Here is a 14,720-nt window from a genome sequence, read left to right on the forward strand (position 1 = left end):
AACGTTTATTGAGTAAGGTTAGAGAATAACTAAATAGCTTATCTCTAACACGCCCCTTTAAGCTAGGTAGTTAAGATCTAATAGATCTAATAGTTCTAATTATTTGTTCGTTCTAATTAGACTAGCAAATGGGTATACCCTACTATAGTATTAAGTAGAGGTTAGGTTATAGTCGCACGGGCTACAGGTATAGGTTAGAGTTAGATTATATAGGCTATAGGTGTAGGTTAGGGTTAGGTTATATAAGCTATAGGTATAGGTTAGAGTTAGGTTATATAGGCCACGAGTGTAGGTTAGAGTTAGATTATATAGGCTATAGGTGTAGGTTAAGGTTAGGTTATATAAGCTATAGGTATAGGTTAGGGTTAAGTTATATAGGCTTAGAGTTAGAGCTAAGTTACAATTATTTTCATATACTAAAAGGTAAGGTTTATTATATTTATTAATTATAGTTACGCGCTAAGTAAAGACACTTCTAAGCTAGCTATACTATCTTAGAGTCCTCTATATAATTCTCTATAATATTACCTATAACTACTCTATTCTTACCTTCTACCTCTTCTATATTAGCTAGAAGAGTAAAAAGATTATTAACTTTATCTAGTAGTAGCTTATTCTAATTAGATATATTAAAAGACTAATTAGGTTCTTTAGTAATAGCTAGCTTTAAAACTATTATCTTCTAGATTGTTTAAGCGCTAAGATAATATCTCTAATCCTTAATAATATTCTTTATAATATTAAAAACTTACTCTATATTAACCTAAGTAATAGGTATAGTTAGGATATTATAAGTAACTTTAGTAAGATTAGAATAAATTAATAAGTTTACCCTCTACTACTCTAAAAGATTAAAACCTTTATCTTCTCTAATATATAGAGTACTAAGGTATAGTTTACTCTCTTAGTAAGTTAGACCTCTCTCTTTATTTATTTCTTAGATAATAGAGTTTTAGCTAGAGCTAGATAAGCTACTAGATTATAGTTAAAGTATAGAGGGTTTATAAAACTACTTAGAGCCTTATAACCTCTAAGTATAAGAGCTTATACTTAACTATTAGCGCCCTTAGCTATTATAGTAGTTAATATAGTTAAGAAACTATTCTTAGTAAATATACTTATTATCCTAATTCTATATATTATTCTAGTTATATAGTTAGTATCTTACTATAATAAATAACTATAATATAAGTACCTTATAGACTATAAGTTTTTATATAAGATTAAGTATACTTATATAGTTAAAAATATACCTTCTTTTATAATTAGTCTTAAAGTAGGATTTACTTAACTTTACTTAACCTTTCTCTACTATATCTCTTATAATTACTAGCTAGTTAATATTCTCTTAATTCTTTATATCTTTACTAAGGTTATTAGTTATTTAATTTAGAAAATTAAAAAGTCTATTATATATTAACTAGATATATTAGATCTATAGCTTTTTTTTACTTAGATAGTTTATAGTAGTTTTAAAATAATATAATATCTATATAAGTATTTTAAGATAATACTATTTAGCTAAACTAAGTTAGAGTTATTTAAAATTCTAAAATAATACTTCTATCTTATTTAAGATACTTTCTTAGTTAACTAGTACTTAGAGCGTAATCTCTTATTTTACCTAATTATTAATATATACATAAAACTTAATCGTACGCTTATATATATTAAAGATAGAGTTCTATTAAGTTTTAACGTTCTAGATTTTAAATAGACGTTCCTTTAGTAGAAGGTGTTATTAAGTAGTAAGAAATTACTTTAAACGCTATAGTAATATATTAATAGTAATATAAATAGCTTATAACTAGTATAGAGTAAGTACGTAATAAATATTTATAATAATTAATAATACTTTTTATAGTAAATTTAGTATAAAGGTTTACTAAGTAATATTTTAAATATAGTGTTATTATAATACCCCCTTATTACTATTATTATCTAGACTTAATAGTTTAAGGTATTAGATAATATCTTAAATAATAAGGTTAATAATATAGGCTAGATGAGAGATTAAGTTCTTATTTTAGCTTTACCTAGTCTACCTCTAGTATAGCTCTATTTTAATTAACTAAATAAGAGTACTATTATTACTTATATTATTATAAGTAATATATAGTAACCTTTATATAGTATTAGTCTTAAAAAGAACTCTAAGTACTTCTTTTACTATAGATTTTCTAGTATAGCTACTATAAATAAAGATAAAATCTAGAAGTTTTTCTTCAAGCTTCTATTAAGTATTAATATAGTATCTTTTAATCGCGAGGAAAGAAAAGTAGTTAGTTACTAACTATATATTAAGAGTAATAGATAGCTTAGTGTTCTTACCTAAATCTAATAATAGATTCTTTATAGCCTTAGAGTATTACTCTTAGAATAAATTCCTAAATTTATAATAGCTAGTTATTATAGCGTTAGGCTAAAGAAAGTAGATAAAATACTAAAATAATAGCTACTTAATTACTTAAAATAACTAGTTATTATTAATTACTATATATATAAGTTCCTATTTAAAGGCCTAGGTAGAGTACTACTAGACTAAGCTATCTAAAGCTTAGAGTTAATACTAGAGTAGTATAGTTAGTATAGAAGAGTCTTATTTATATAATAGATATATTATAGATTAATAAGTCTAGGTTTAGAGATAGTTATAGAGATAGGTAGTATAAATATTATCTTATATTAGATACTAAAGGACTAGACTATAGTTAAGGTAGAAAATAACTAGGTCTCTACTAAGTATAACTACTACCTTACTAAAACTATTCTAAATTTAGCTAGTATAATAAGTAGATCTCTACTATAGTTATTTACTTAGTAAAGACTTAGCCTAAGCTATTTCTCTCTACTAGTCTTCCTATACTAAGATAATCTCTTTCTCTTAGTTACTTAGTTTTTTAGTAAAGACTAGATACTTTAGAAGCGTTATTATTATATAGCTACTACTTTTAACTATCTAAGAGATAGTTATTTAAAATAGCTAGATAATCTCTAGAATACTAAGTTATTATTTAGCTATTATAATATACGTAGAAATTATAAAATATAATAAAGATTTATAGTAAGTCTAAAATATAAAAAAAATATAGAACTTATTAAGAATAAAGTATTCTTATTTTATTAACGTTTAGTAACGTAAGATATCTATAATTAATAGAAAGAGTAGTAAAGAACTAGATACTTTAAAGAATTAAGTTAATATTATTAGATAGAGTAGTTTAAAGTTTTATTATAATAAGATTAGATTAGTATACTAAGTAGATTATAAAATAGACTCGATAGGCCTTCTACGTAATAATTAGCTATAATAAGAACTTAATAAACTACTAATTCTCTATTAGCTAGTTACGCTATAGCTTATATATTATTATTATTAGTAAATCTTTTAAACTTAAAAATAAGGTCGTTATAATCCTAAAACCTATTATTATTATTCTTACTACCCTCTCTATTAAGTTCTTAAGCTTTAGTAGCCTTTTACTACTTATTAGTAATATAATTACTAGTATTATTAATATCCTTATTATCTTTATTATCTACTTCCTTCTTATACTTATTACTATTATAGCCCTTAATATAGGGCTTATTATTATTTAGTATTATATCTAGGTTAAACTAGTTATATATTAGTATAAGCTTACGTTTCTTAGAGCTATTAGTAATAAAATATAATAATTATCTATTATAACTTACTCTTTTTAGTATTAGTAATTAGAGCTAGCTTATTTAGAGATAGACCTTTAATAAACTTATACTACTTATTCTTTTCTTATTTACTTTTAAATAAGTTATTTTTAAGCTTTTTTAACTTACTTTAGTATTTATTATAAAAGAGCTTCTCTAAAATACTACTTAATAAGAATAAGTAAGTAGAAGAATAAGACTAAGATAGTTTAGCTAAAAAGCTTTTACTAGCCTCTTAAGCGCGGCTAAAGATATCTTTATACTATTTTTTATTAATTTTATTTTTAATCTTAGACTACTCCTTATAAGCTACTTAAAGAGCTTACTTAAGCTACTTAGCTAAGTATTATTAGTATAAACTTATAATAAACTCTTATAATAACTAACTACTATACTTATTACTAAAGCGCTATTAAAAAAGAAACTCTTTCTTATTAACTAGATACTAAGCTTTAGCTATTAAGAGCTTATTATAGTCTTTAAATACCTTAACCTTCTTATATAAATAGTATTTTATACTATAGTCTAAATTCTTAGCTTTCTTAAGAGCTACCTCCTCTTAAGTCTTTATAGTAGTATAATCTCTTTATATAGTAGCGCGTAAACTACTACCTAGCTAGCCCTTATATAGAGCGCTAAAACTAGTAGAGCGTCCTTTTTATAAGCTACTAGAGCCGCGTTCTATAATAATATTATTAATCTTATCTTACTTATAGTTAAAACTCTATACTAGTTAGTAGCTACTATAATAATAGAATATAGTAAATATCTTAGTAAGGACCTTCTACTCTTCTTACGTAAAGCTATTAAGTAGTTTAATAAAGTAGAGCGTAACTAACTCTTCTAGTATTTTATTATTATTAAGCTCTAGCTTAATCTACTCTATAGCTTACTATAATAATAGTCTATAAGAAGTATTTAAAACTAGTACTATAGTTAGGTAGAGTAGGTTATAGTTATATACTTTATAATATTTTTCTATACTTAGTGCGCGCTAGCGTAGTAGCTAGCGTCTAGCTAGTATATTAGCTTATACTCTTATTTTTAGTCTTAAAAAAGTCTAAAATTTATAATTTTAGTATTAGCTAATAGCGCTTATTAAGAGCTATCTTAAAGTAGATTATTATAGTTTTTTATTATAGCTTTATTATAGTAGGCTAGGAGTGTAATTAGAGAAATCTCTATAGTGCGCTTTAGACCCTAGACCTTACTAAGCCGCTAGCGCTAAAGCTAGCGTAAAAACTTAAAGTTAAGTTTAATTATTATTCTATTAAGGGGGTATAGAAGTGACTAGTACTATTTAAATTAGCAATTTAAGTAGTACCTATCTATAGAGTATTATAGTTTTTTATTATAGATTAGGCTAGCTATTAAGGTATTTATTAGTAGGGTCTTACTAGACTCTAATTTTTACTATACTATAGCCTAGAGCTTTAACCTTTTTAAAATATATAAATAACCTAACTAACTATCTATTTATCTAACTAATAACCTAGCTAACTACTACTACTCTACTTTATTACGTTCTATTATAGCGCGTACTAAAAAATAAGCTAAATATTAACTCGCGAAAGGTACTATAAAGAAGATAGTACTAGATAATAAAAAAGTTAGTAAAGATTTTATAGAACCTGCGCGCAAAAAGCAACGCTAGAAACCTAGTAGTAAGTTATTATAGTATCTTATTATAGCACTTAACTAATAGATAGTAGCTATTATACTATATAAAATTAAAAAGTAGTAGATAAAGAGCGACCTATTACTACTAAAGCTACTATTTTTACGCCTTATATAAGAGATTACTAAAAACTTTAAACTAAGACTATATTTTTAATAGTAGGCTCTTAATACACTTTAAAAAATAGGTAAGATATTTTTTATTAGTTACTTTAGAGGTATTTATTATAAATATTTATTACGTTATTATAGAATCTAACCTTAATAGACTATAACTTAAACGCTATTTATACTAAGAGGGTTACTATTAAAATAAATAACTCTATTCTTGCTAAGTACTATCTAAAGAAGTTTACTAGTAATAGGATTTAATAGTAATATATCAGCTATAGGGTAGTTAGTAACTTAAATAGTAATATACTAGCTATAGAGTAGTTAGTAACTTAAATAGCTCTAATAATAATATATAGACTCTACTTTATAATAAGTATCTATAATAAATAACCCTACTACTTTTAATAACCTAACTATAACCTAACCTAAACTCTTAGTAACCTAACTATAACCTAACTTAAACTTTTAGTAACCTAACTATAACCTAACCTAAACTTTTAGTAACCTAACTATAATCTCTACCTAATAATTTTGCTAAGAGTTAGGTTAGGTTATAGTTAGGTTACTAAGAGTTTAAGTTAGGTTATAGTTAGGTTACTAAAAGTTTAGGTTAAGTTATAGTTAAGTTACTAAGAGTGTAGGTTAAAGTTAGGTTTAGGTTATAATTATATAAGACCCTAACCTAACCTCAACCTAAACTCTTAGCAACCTAACTATAACCCAACCTCAACCTATTTACTAGTCTAGTTCTAATAAGCTTAAGCTAATAACTTAGATCAATCTAATAGATTAGATTAGATTAATAGATTAGATCAATAAATAAGATTAATTTAATAGATTAGAGTAATTTAATCTAATCCTATTAATATAGATTAATTAGTTCTAATATAGCTATTTTAAGCTATTTACTTATATTAATAAGTTTAATTAGTTATTACTAAGCTTAATTAATTAGGCTGTTCCGTTAGTAGTATTAAGTTTTTAATATAGATCTAATTGTTTTAATAGATATCGCTAGTTGTGTAAAAGATCGCGATTTTTTAATTATAGTACCTCTTAGCTAGTACTTAGCTAGATTAGGTAATTAGACTATAATCCTTTATAAACTTAAATATAGCTCCTTTTTAAGCTACTTAGTAGAGGCTAAGTAAATAAAAGCTAAACTTTAGTATAAAGAGTACGTCTTTTAGTATAACTAATTACCTAGTGCTATTAAATATAATTAGTACTTCTCTATTACCTATAGCTAGTAAAAATGTTTCTAAACTACCCTATTAGATATAGATATTAGTAATTTTTTTAATATCTCTAAATAGCTTTTAGTCGTAATAAATATACGAGCTAGCTCTACTATTAAGTATCTATTTAATAGATTTACTCGTTTTAATAGATAAGTTTAAATTAACTAATTAGATATTATCAGCGATATTTTAATCTACTAATACTATCGTTAACAGAGCTGTTTTAGATCTAGTTAAGCCTTATCTAGTGCCTTTATTTATATCTTTTTACTAATATTAATCTTCTAGATGCCTATTTCTTTTATAGTAACTATAGTATTTTAAGCTTTTAGATTACTATATTAGTAATATTATTTTAATATCCTTAGACTAATTAGATTAATTTAATTAATAGTACTAATTAGATTAATAATCTAATCGATAGTCTAATCAATTAATAGATTAATAGTGGAATCGATGATCTAATTAATAATTGGATCAATAATCTAATTAATAGATTTTATCATTTTAATACCTTTAGTAAGGCTTAGTATCACTCCTTTAGATTATGTTATTAGAGCTGTTTTTAATTAATTTAAGCCGTCGAGCTTCGTTAATAATCTAACTACTTATTAATTTATAATTAATTTCCTTATTTAATAATCTAAGATCTTAAGTAATTATAGTAATAAGATAGTTAAAATCTAAACTTAAGTTATTAAGGATAAGAGCAGCAATAAACCTACTTAGTAATTTAATTTTACGAGCTTCTAAGCTTAAAGTAAGCCTCAATAGCTTTTAAAGATAGTTTTTAATATTATTTTAGTAGTTTAAAAGTATAGTATTAATAAGATCTTTATAAATAAGAAAATCTAAGCTAAAATCTTCTTATAAATAAAACGCTTTAAGGTTATTCTATAGCTTAACTAGAGTATTAATTTCTTTTATTTATAGAAGAGGTCTATCTTTAAGTTTAAGTCTTAAAATAAATAGTATCTTTATCTTATTATTTTTAAATAATTCTAAATAGTCCTCTACTAGAAGGTTTACTATTATAAATATATTACTATAATCTTATTAAATTAGAATTAAGTAAATCCTTATTACCTATATATTATAGTTTAAGCTTTCTTTAAGCTTTAGTACTTTAAAAATACTATTAGCTATTTTAATAGACTAATAGATTAATTAATTATTTAATAAGTTACTAATTTAGTAAGCTAATAAGTTAATAGGCTAATAAATTAATTAATTAATAAATTACTAGATTATCTAGTTACTTAGTAGATAGATTTAAGTTAGCTAATCTAACTTTAAATAGTAAAGTTTCTTAGCTTATTACTATAGTTATCTTCTTAACTTTTATTACTCCAACTCTTATAAATAAACTTATCTTTAATAAATTATATAATCTAGGCTTATAACCTATTAAGATTAAATAAAGAAGATAGTAAAAGTGTTTACTTATTCTACTAGTAGCTTAGTAGTAGAGGTCTCTACCTTCTACTTATTTAGTAATAGACTTAGAGGTAACTTTATTAAAGTAAGAGAATAAAAAGTATAAAAGAAGAGAATAGAAAGTAATTATATTATAATTAACTCTTAATAAGGTACCTTACTTTCTCTTATTTTCCTTTAGTAGATTTTTCTCTTATTCTTCTTTTATCTAGCTACTCTACTACTATATATATTTATTATTATAGGTTCTAGTTTAGTTTAGAGTAGGTTATTAGATTAGTTTAGAGTAAGATTATTAAGTTATTAGAATAATTATTAATTTAGTTTAGAGTTAGTTAAATAGTAATAATTTAGTTTAGAGTAATATTTATTAAGTAAAGTTAAAGAATAACTAAATCGCTTATCCTTAATAACCTCTATAAAAATTAATTAAACTTTAAAAAATAGGTTAATTTTACTACTAAAGCCTCTTAATAGGTATATATAAAATAGATAAATCTCTATTAAGTATAATAACTAAAATATAGTTATAATAAAGGTAGTAGTCTAGTAAATTATAGTTATAACGAAGGTAGTAGAATAGTAAACTATAGTTATAATAAGATATAAAACTATAGTAATACTAAGAATATATTATATAAAACGCTTTATTAGAGATAAGCTATTAAGTTATTCTTTAACTTTACTTAATAAATATTACTCTAAACTAAATTATTACTATTTAACTAACTCTAAACTAAATTAATAATTATTCTAATAACTTAATAATCTTACTCTAAACTAATCTAATAACCTACTCTAAACTAAACTAGAACCTATAATAATAAATATATATAGTAGTAGAGTAGCTAGATAAAAGAAGAATAAGAGAAAAACCTACAAAGAGAAAATAAGAGAAAGTAAGGTACCTTATTAAGAGTTAATTATAATATAATTACTTTCTATTCTCTTCTTTTATACTTTTTATTCTCTTACTTTAATAAAGTTACTTTTAAGTCTATTACTAAATAAGTAGAAGGTAGAGACCTCTATCACTAAGCTACTAGTAGAATAAGTAACTACTTCCGCTATCTTCTTTATTTAATCTTAATACGCTTCTATACCTATATATTTGCTATATTTTATTATATTATTAATAGTATAAATCTATTAGAACTTAATATTAAGAGTATACCTTAAGTGGAAGTAATATAAGACTTCTAGTATTAAGCTTCTTATTAGTTAGTTTTCGTAGATAGAGTAGTAGAGTGTAATATTAGACGTAATATGCACGTAGAATAACTCTCTATTTTATATATATACTTAAAACTTAAGTTAAATATATTAAGCTATAAGAGCTTAATACCTAATACTATATACTTATATAGTTCTAGTATCCTAGTAGTTCTAGTAATAGTAAAGAGTTAGAGAACTATAGAGATTAGTAAAACTAGTTATATAGTTCTAATAAGTTCTAGTATATAAAGTACGCTAAGTCTAAGTAGGATCTATAGAACTTATTACGTAATTCCTTTTTATATAGTATTTCTATTCTCTTATAGTTTACTTATTAAATAAATATAATAGTAAGATGCTCTCTATATTCTAAGACTAGTTATAATACTATTCTTCTTCTCTTATAACTTATTCTTAAGGTAACGTATAGTCTAAAGTTAAAGAGATATATTACTCTAATTTTATATTTACTATAAATAGAGTATTTATAGAAATAGATTATTACTAGAAAGAGTAGGTTATTATAAATAAAAGTTACTATTATTTTAGCGTTTATATAAGCGCTATATTCCTAGAAGTAGAAGGTTTCTATAAGTATTTTATTTTTAAAAATACTAGGTTTTTAGGAAGACTTAGTTTCTAGAAATACTTAGAGATAGATACTTTTATCTATAATAGGCTTAGTATAGTAAATATAGTATCTTTAGAGGTGTAGTATTAGTTATACTAATATTATTAGGTTTTAGCGTAATAGTATACTATAACTAGGCTTACTCTACGTTATCTAAGTGCGTATTATATTTAAAATAAGTTCTCTTTTACTTTCTTATTCTACTTAGTTTTATTATCGTCTTACTAACTATATTAAGTCTACTAGGGTTCTCGCTATAATTTCTTATTCTTACTATTTTAAAAAGTAGTTATCTTATAAGATATCTTCTCTTAATTAAAAGTATATAAACTATATTTATATAAACTATATAAGTTATAAACTAGAGAATTAACTATTACTTAATTATTTAAAAATTAATAAGGAAACATCTTATCTAGAGTAGTTAGAAAATAAGAAGAAAGCTTATATCTATATTAAAGAGAATATAGCTAAAATAGCCTTATTACGCGCGTAGTAGGCGTAAAAGAAGCTTTAATAGCTTTAAAAATAAAAAAAATTATTATATTAGAAGAAGTAGAAGATATTTAATTATAGTTTAGCTATAGTAGGGAAGTTAGAGGCTCTTAAGAAGTTAGAGAAGTTTAACTTTAAAATTATATTAGTAAACTTAGAGGCTCCTTTAGACGCAGCTACTATAGATTAGTTCTTCTTATAAGATATTAATAATACTATACTAGGCGCTAGTAGTAGTTTATAAGGTTCGTCTCTTATTCTTATATATTCTCGCTATCTAGGTATTCTAACGATTTAACTAAGTATTTAGTTTTATTATTCCTAATTTAGTATATAATAATTCTTTTAACTTTAAATTTATCTTTCTCTTTAAGTTCATAATAGAATATCTTTTATAGTAGTGTTTTAGAGTCTACTAGTTCTAATAGTTATATATAGAATCTTAAGTAAATCTTTATATTAGCTAGTAAGTTAAGTATATAAGTAACTAGTCTATTTTACTTAGAAATTTAAAATAGTCTAACTTTAACGTAGTCTAGTCCCTTACTTAGATATTAAGTGCAAAGGTTCTTTATAAGTAAATATACTCTATCTCTCTTTTTTAGCTAAGGTACTATTTTACTTTTCTTATTCTAATAGGAAATACTTTAGTATTAAGCCTATTTAAGTAACTCTTATAGCTCTTTATAAATTTCTTTAATTAATTAGCTATTATAATAGCTATTTCTATATTTAGACTTAGATATATTCTAGTAAAGAGATTTAAATATTATTTATAGTTAGTAAAAAATAGTATTTTACCTATTACTTCTTATATTTTATTATTATATACTATCTATAATATAAGTAGAAATTATATTTAATTATCTTACTAATAATTAGCGTAAATTCTAAGATATATCTTTATTATTTAATTTATTTATTCTATTTATCTATTAGTTTATAAGTAGTAAGCTATTAATAGCTTTCTCTTAGTTCTAATTACTATAAGTAGTATTATCTAAAAGTTAAATATTAATAGTTTATCTCTATTACTATTAATTAACTTTAGTATTCTATAATATTAAATAATCTAGTTATAGATAATATATACTAAGTCTACTACTATATAGTTATTTCTAAATAATATATACTCTACTTACTTTATAAAGTAATTTACTATAATAAGTATTATATTATAAGTAACTTTATTTATTAGATTCTTTATAGCTAGTAATCCTATAATAAAGTCTATAGAGATATTTATTTATAGTTCTTATAGTAGTTTTAAAGCTTATATCTCTTTATATAGTATATATATACTATACTTATTTCTTTAGTATTCTACGTATTTAGTAATATATACTATAACCTTATCTTTTATATTTTTAAATTAGTAATTCTATTAAATAAGTTCTATTATTCTAGCGATTCTTAAATATTTATATATAGGGTTATTATAATATTCTTTAATAATAGTTTACTATACTTCTTAAGGTACGTTATTCCTAATCTTTATAATAATATTAAGTTCTTATAAGAGTTCTAATATTCTATCTTTATTAATCTTAAGTATAGGTTTATTAACTATCGTCTTAGTTTCTATAATATTATTGGGCTGGTAAATTAAGTCTCCACCTCGGGATCGTTTTTCTTCATTATCTCTCTTAATACTTACCCAATTAGGAAGGTTAGTAGCTCATTTTATAGCCATTAATTAGAGCTACATTTTCACCTTATATAGTATTAGACTAACTCTAATAGGTAAGAAGATATTAAAGATTGGAGTAAAATGTGGAGACCCAACTCTTGGCACGACAGGTTGCTAAATATCTTCTTACTTATTAGAGTTAGCCTATTACTATATGAGGTGAAAATGTAGCTCTAATTAAGGGCTATAAAATGAGCTACTAACCTTCCTAATTGGGTAAGTATTAAGAGAGATAATCAAGAAAAACGATCCTGAGGTAGAGACCCGATTTACCAGCCTAAATATTATATTATTAGCTAAGAGTATTTACTCTTCTATTTTCTTTTCTTAATATATAGATAATCTTAAACATATATTATTTTAGTAGTTTAGCTTATCTAGTCTATCTGTAGTTAAGTATCTTTCTTATTATAAAGTGTACTAGGTTCTTATAATCTATATAGATTATAAGTTCTAAGTAGCATTCTATATATACTCTCTAGTACTACAAATATACTATAATAGCTAGTAGTTCTTTATTATATATATTATATTATTCTTCTAATTCTAAGAACTTTCTTAAGTAGTATACTACTAGGTACTATTTATTATTAATAAGTATACTAGTATAATATTATATAGAGTTTAGTGCTAATACTTCTCTAAGCTTAATCTAGGTTAGAGTAATTAAGATAGTGTAAAGAGCGCCGTAAGGGAGTTATCTAGCGATATAGTAGAGTAGGCGTACTTAGATAGAAAGTAATAAGAATTTAATAATTCTTAATCTATATTAAATAGACTAATAAGTATTAATCTTATAAAGTTAAGTAACTAGTAAGAAAGTATAATTTAAGTTAACTATAATAAGAGTAAATAATAAAACTTATTTATCCTTATATCCTTATTACTTCTAGTTCTACTATTAGAATACTAACCTACTATTACTAATACAGAGGGGTGACATGGAAAAAATATATTACTAAAAGTTGCTATTTTTAAACTAGTATAACTTAGCGAATATAGGGACTATTCCTAATCGGGTTAGTGATTTAAAAAGCCAAAAAGCTCTACTTTTACCTAGATAAAACTAGCGCCTACTTAGTCAGCATAAGGAAGGAGATAAATTGCCTTCAACTTAGGAGTTAAAAAAACACAAAGTTAAAGATTAAATATCTTTTTAATAAGAGTATAAAATTCTCTTAAAAAATTATATCTATTATTGCTATATATAAGGAGTAATATATTTCGTTTTTAAAAGTTTTTAATAAAAATTTTAAAAGTTAAAAAATAAAATTAAAAAAAAGAGTTTTTTTTTATAACTAAGTTATTATTATATTTAATACTTAGTATACCAGCCGCTAGCTTCTTCTACCTTCCTATAATAGTTAGGGAAAGATAAAATATAGTTATCTATTGCCTATTGTGGAATAGCTTGCCACTCTTTAAAAATAGCTCTTTTAAACGTTTTAATACTTTCGCTATTATTTCTAATACCTAAAGAACTTATTTTTCTATTATTTAACTAGTCTTTAAGTATACTCTAAACGTTTTTAATTAGATTTAAATCTAGGCTGTAAGGAGGGTGTAGATAAAGCTTAATTTTATTTCTTAAAAACTAGCTTAAAACGTTCGTAGTTTTATAAATTTTCGGGTTATCTTGCTAAAACTGCTAACCTAGATAGCTATTAGTATATTTATTAATATCTATTAATTGGAATCTTAATAGCTATGAAAGTTATTTAATAAAAAACTAACAAAGAGTAAAAAAATATTAAATAAACCAACCGCGTTTTATATTTGGGTTTACTTAAGGTATTAGAGCTCTACGAATATAATAGCGATTATTCTAATTAATAGATATTTCTAGCGTTTTAATAACTATTAAATTAGATCTACTGCCTACCTAAATAGCTCCCCAAACTTAAATAGTAATATCGCGGCCTATTACTTAATTAGTAAGCGCTCTATTAAAAAACTAAAATTATAGAAAAAAACTATATATAAAATAGAATAAAATAGCTTATTAGGATTTTTTTTAAACTTACTTTTATTAACTTTAGAAACGAATTTCTTTCTAATATTCAAATTTTGCCTTGTTCTTATAAATTTATTTCTAGAACTGTGCCCTCTTTGTATTACTAACTTATTAGAAAATATAACTTTACTAAAATTAATATTTCCTAGCTCTTTTACTCTTTCTTTAGCAAATTTAAGTCGATTTTTAGCTTTAAATTCGTTTAAAATTTGCTTTTTAGTTGCAACGTTATAATAAAAACCTTCTTCTTTTAAAATCCTTTATAATCTTCTAGTTAATATATCTAGATTATTTTTTTCTAATAATCTTTTATTTTGCTTCTTAGAGCTTCTAGTTAAGTCTCTATTAATAGCTCTTTTAACTCTAGAAGTTATCTTTAAAGCTTTGCTTTTTTCGTTGTTATAGCTTAATTTTTTTCTTTTTTTTTTTTCTAATTTGAGATATAGCTAAATAAATAGAAGTAGAAGGCTTATTTAATATATTTATAATATCTTTAGTTAAAATATTAGTGTTTAAAAG

The sequence above is a fragment of the Bipolaris maydis genome (assembly GCF_028858645.1).
Source record: "Bipolaris maydis strain C4 unplaced genomic scaffold PSV08scaffold_4, whole genome shotgun sequence".
Lineage (NCBI taxonomy): Eukaryota > Fungi > Ascomycota > Dothideomycetes > Pleosporales > Pleosporaceae > Bipolaris > Bipolaris maydis.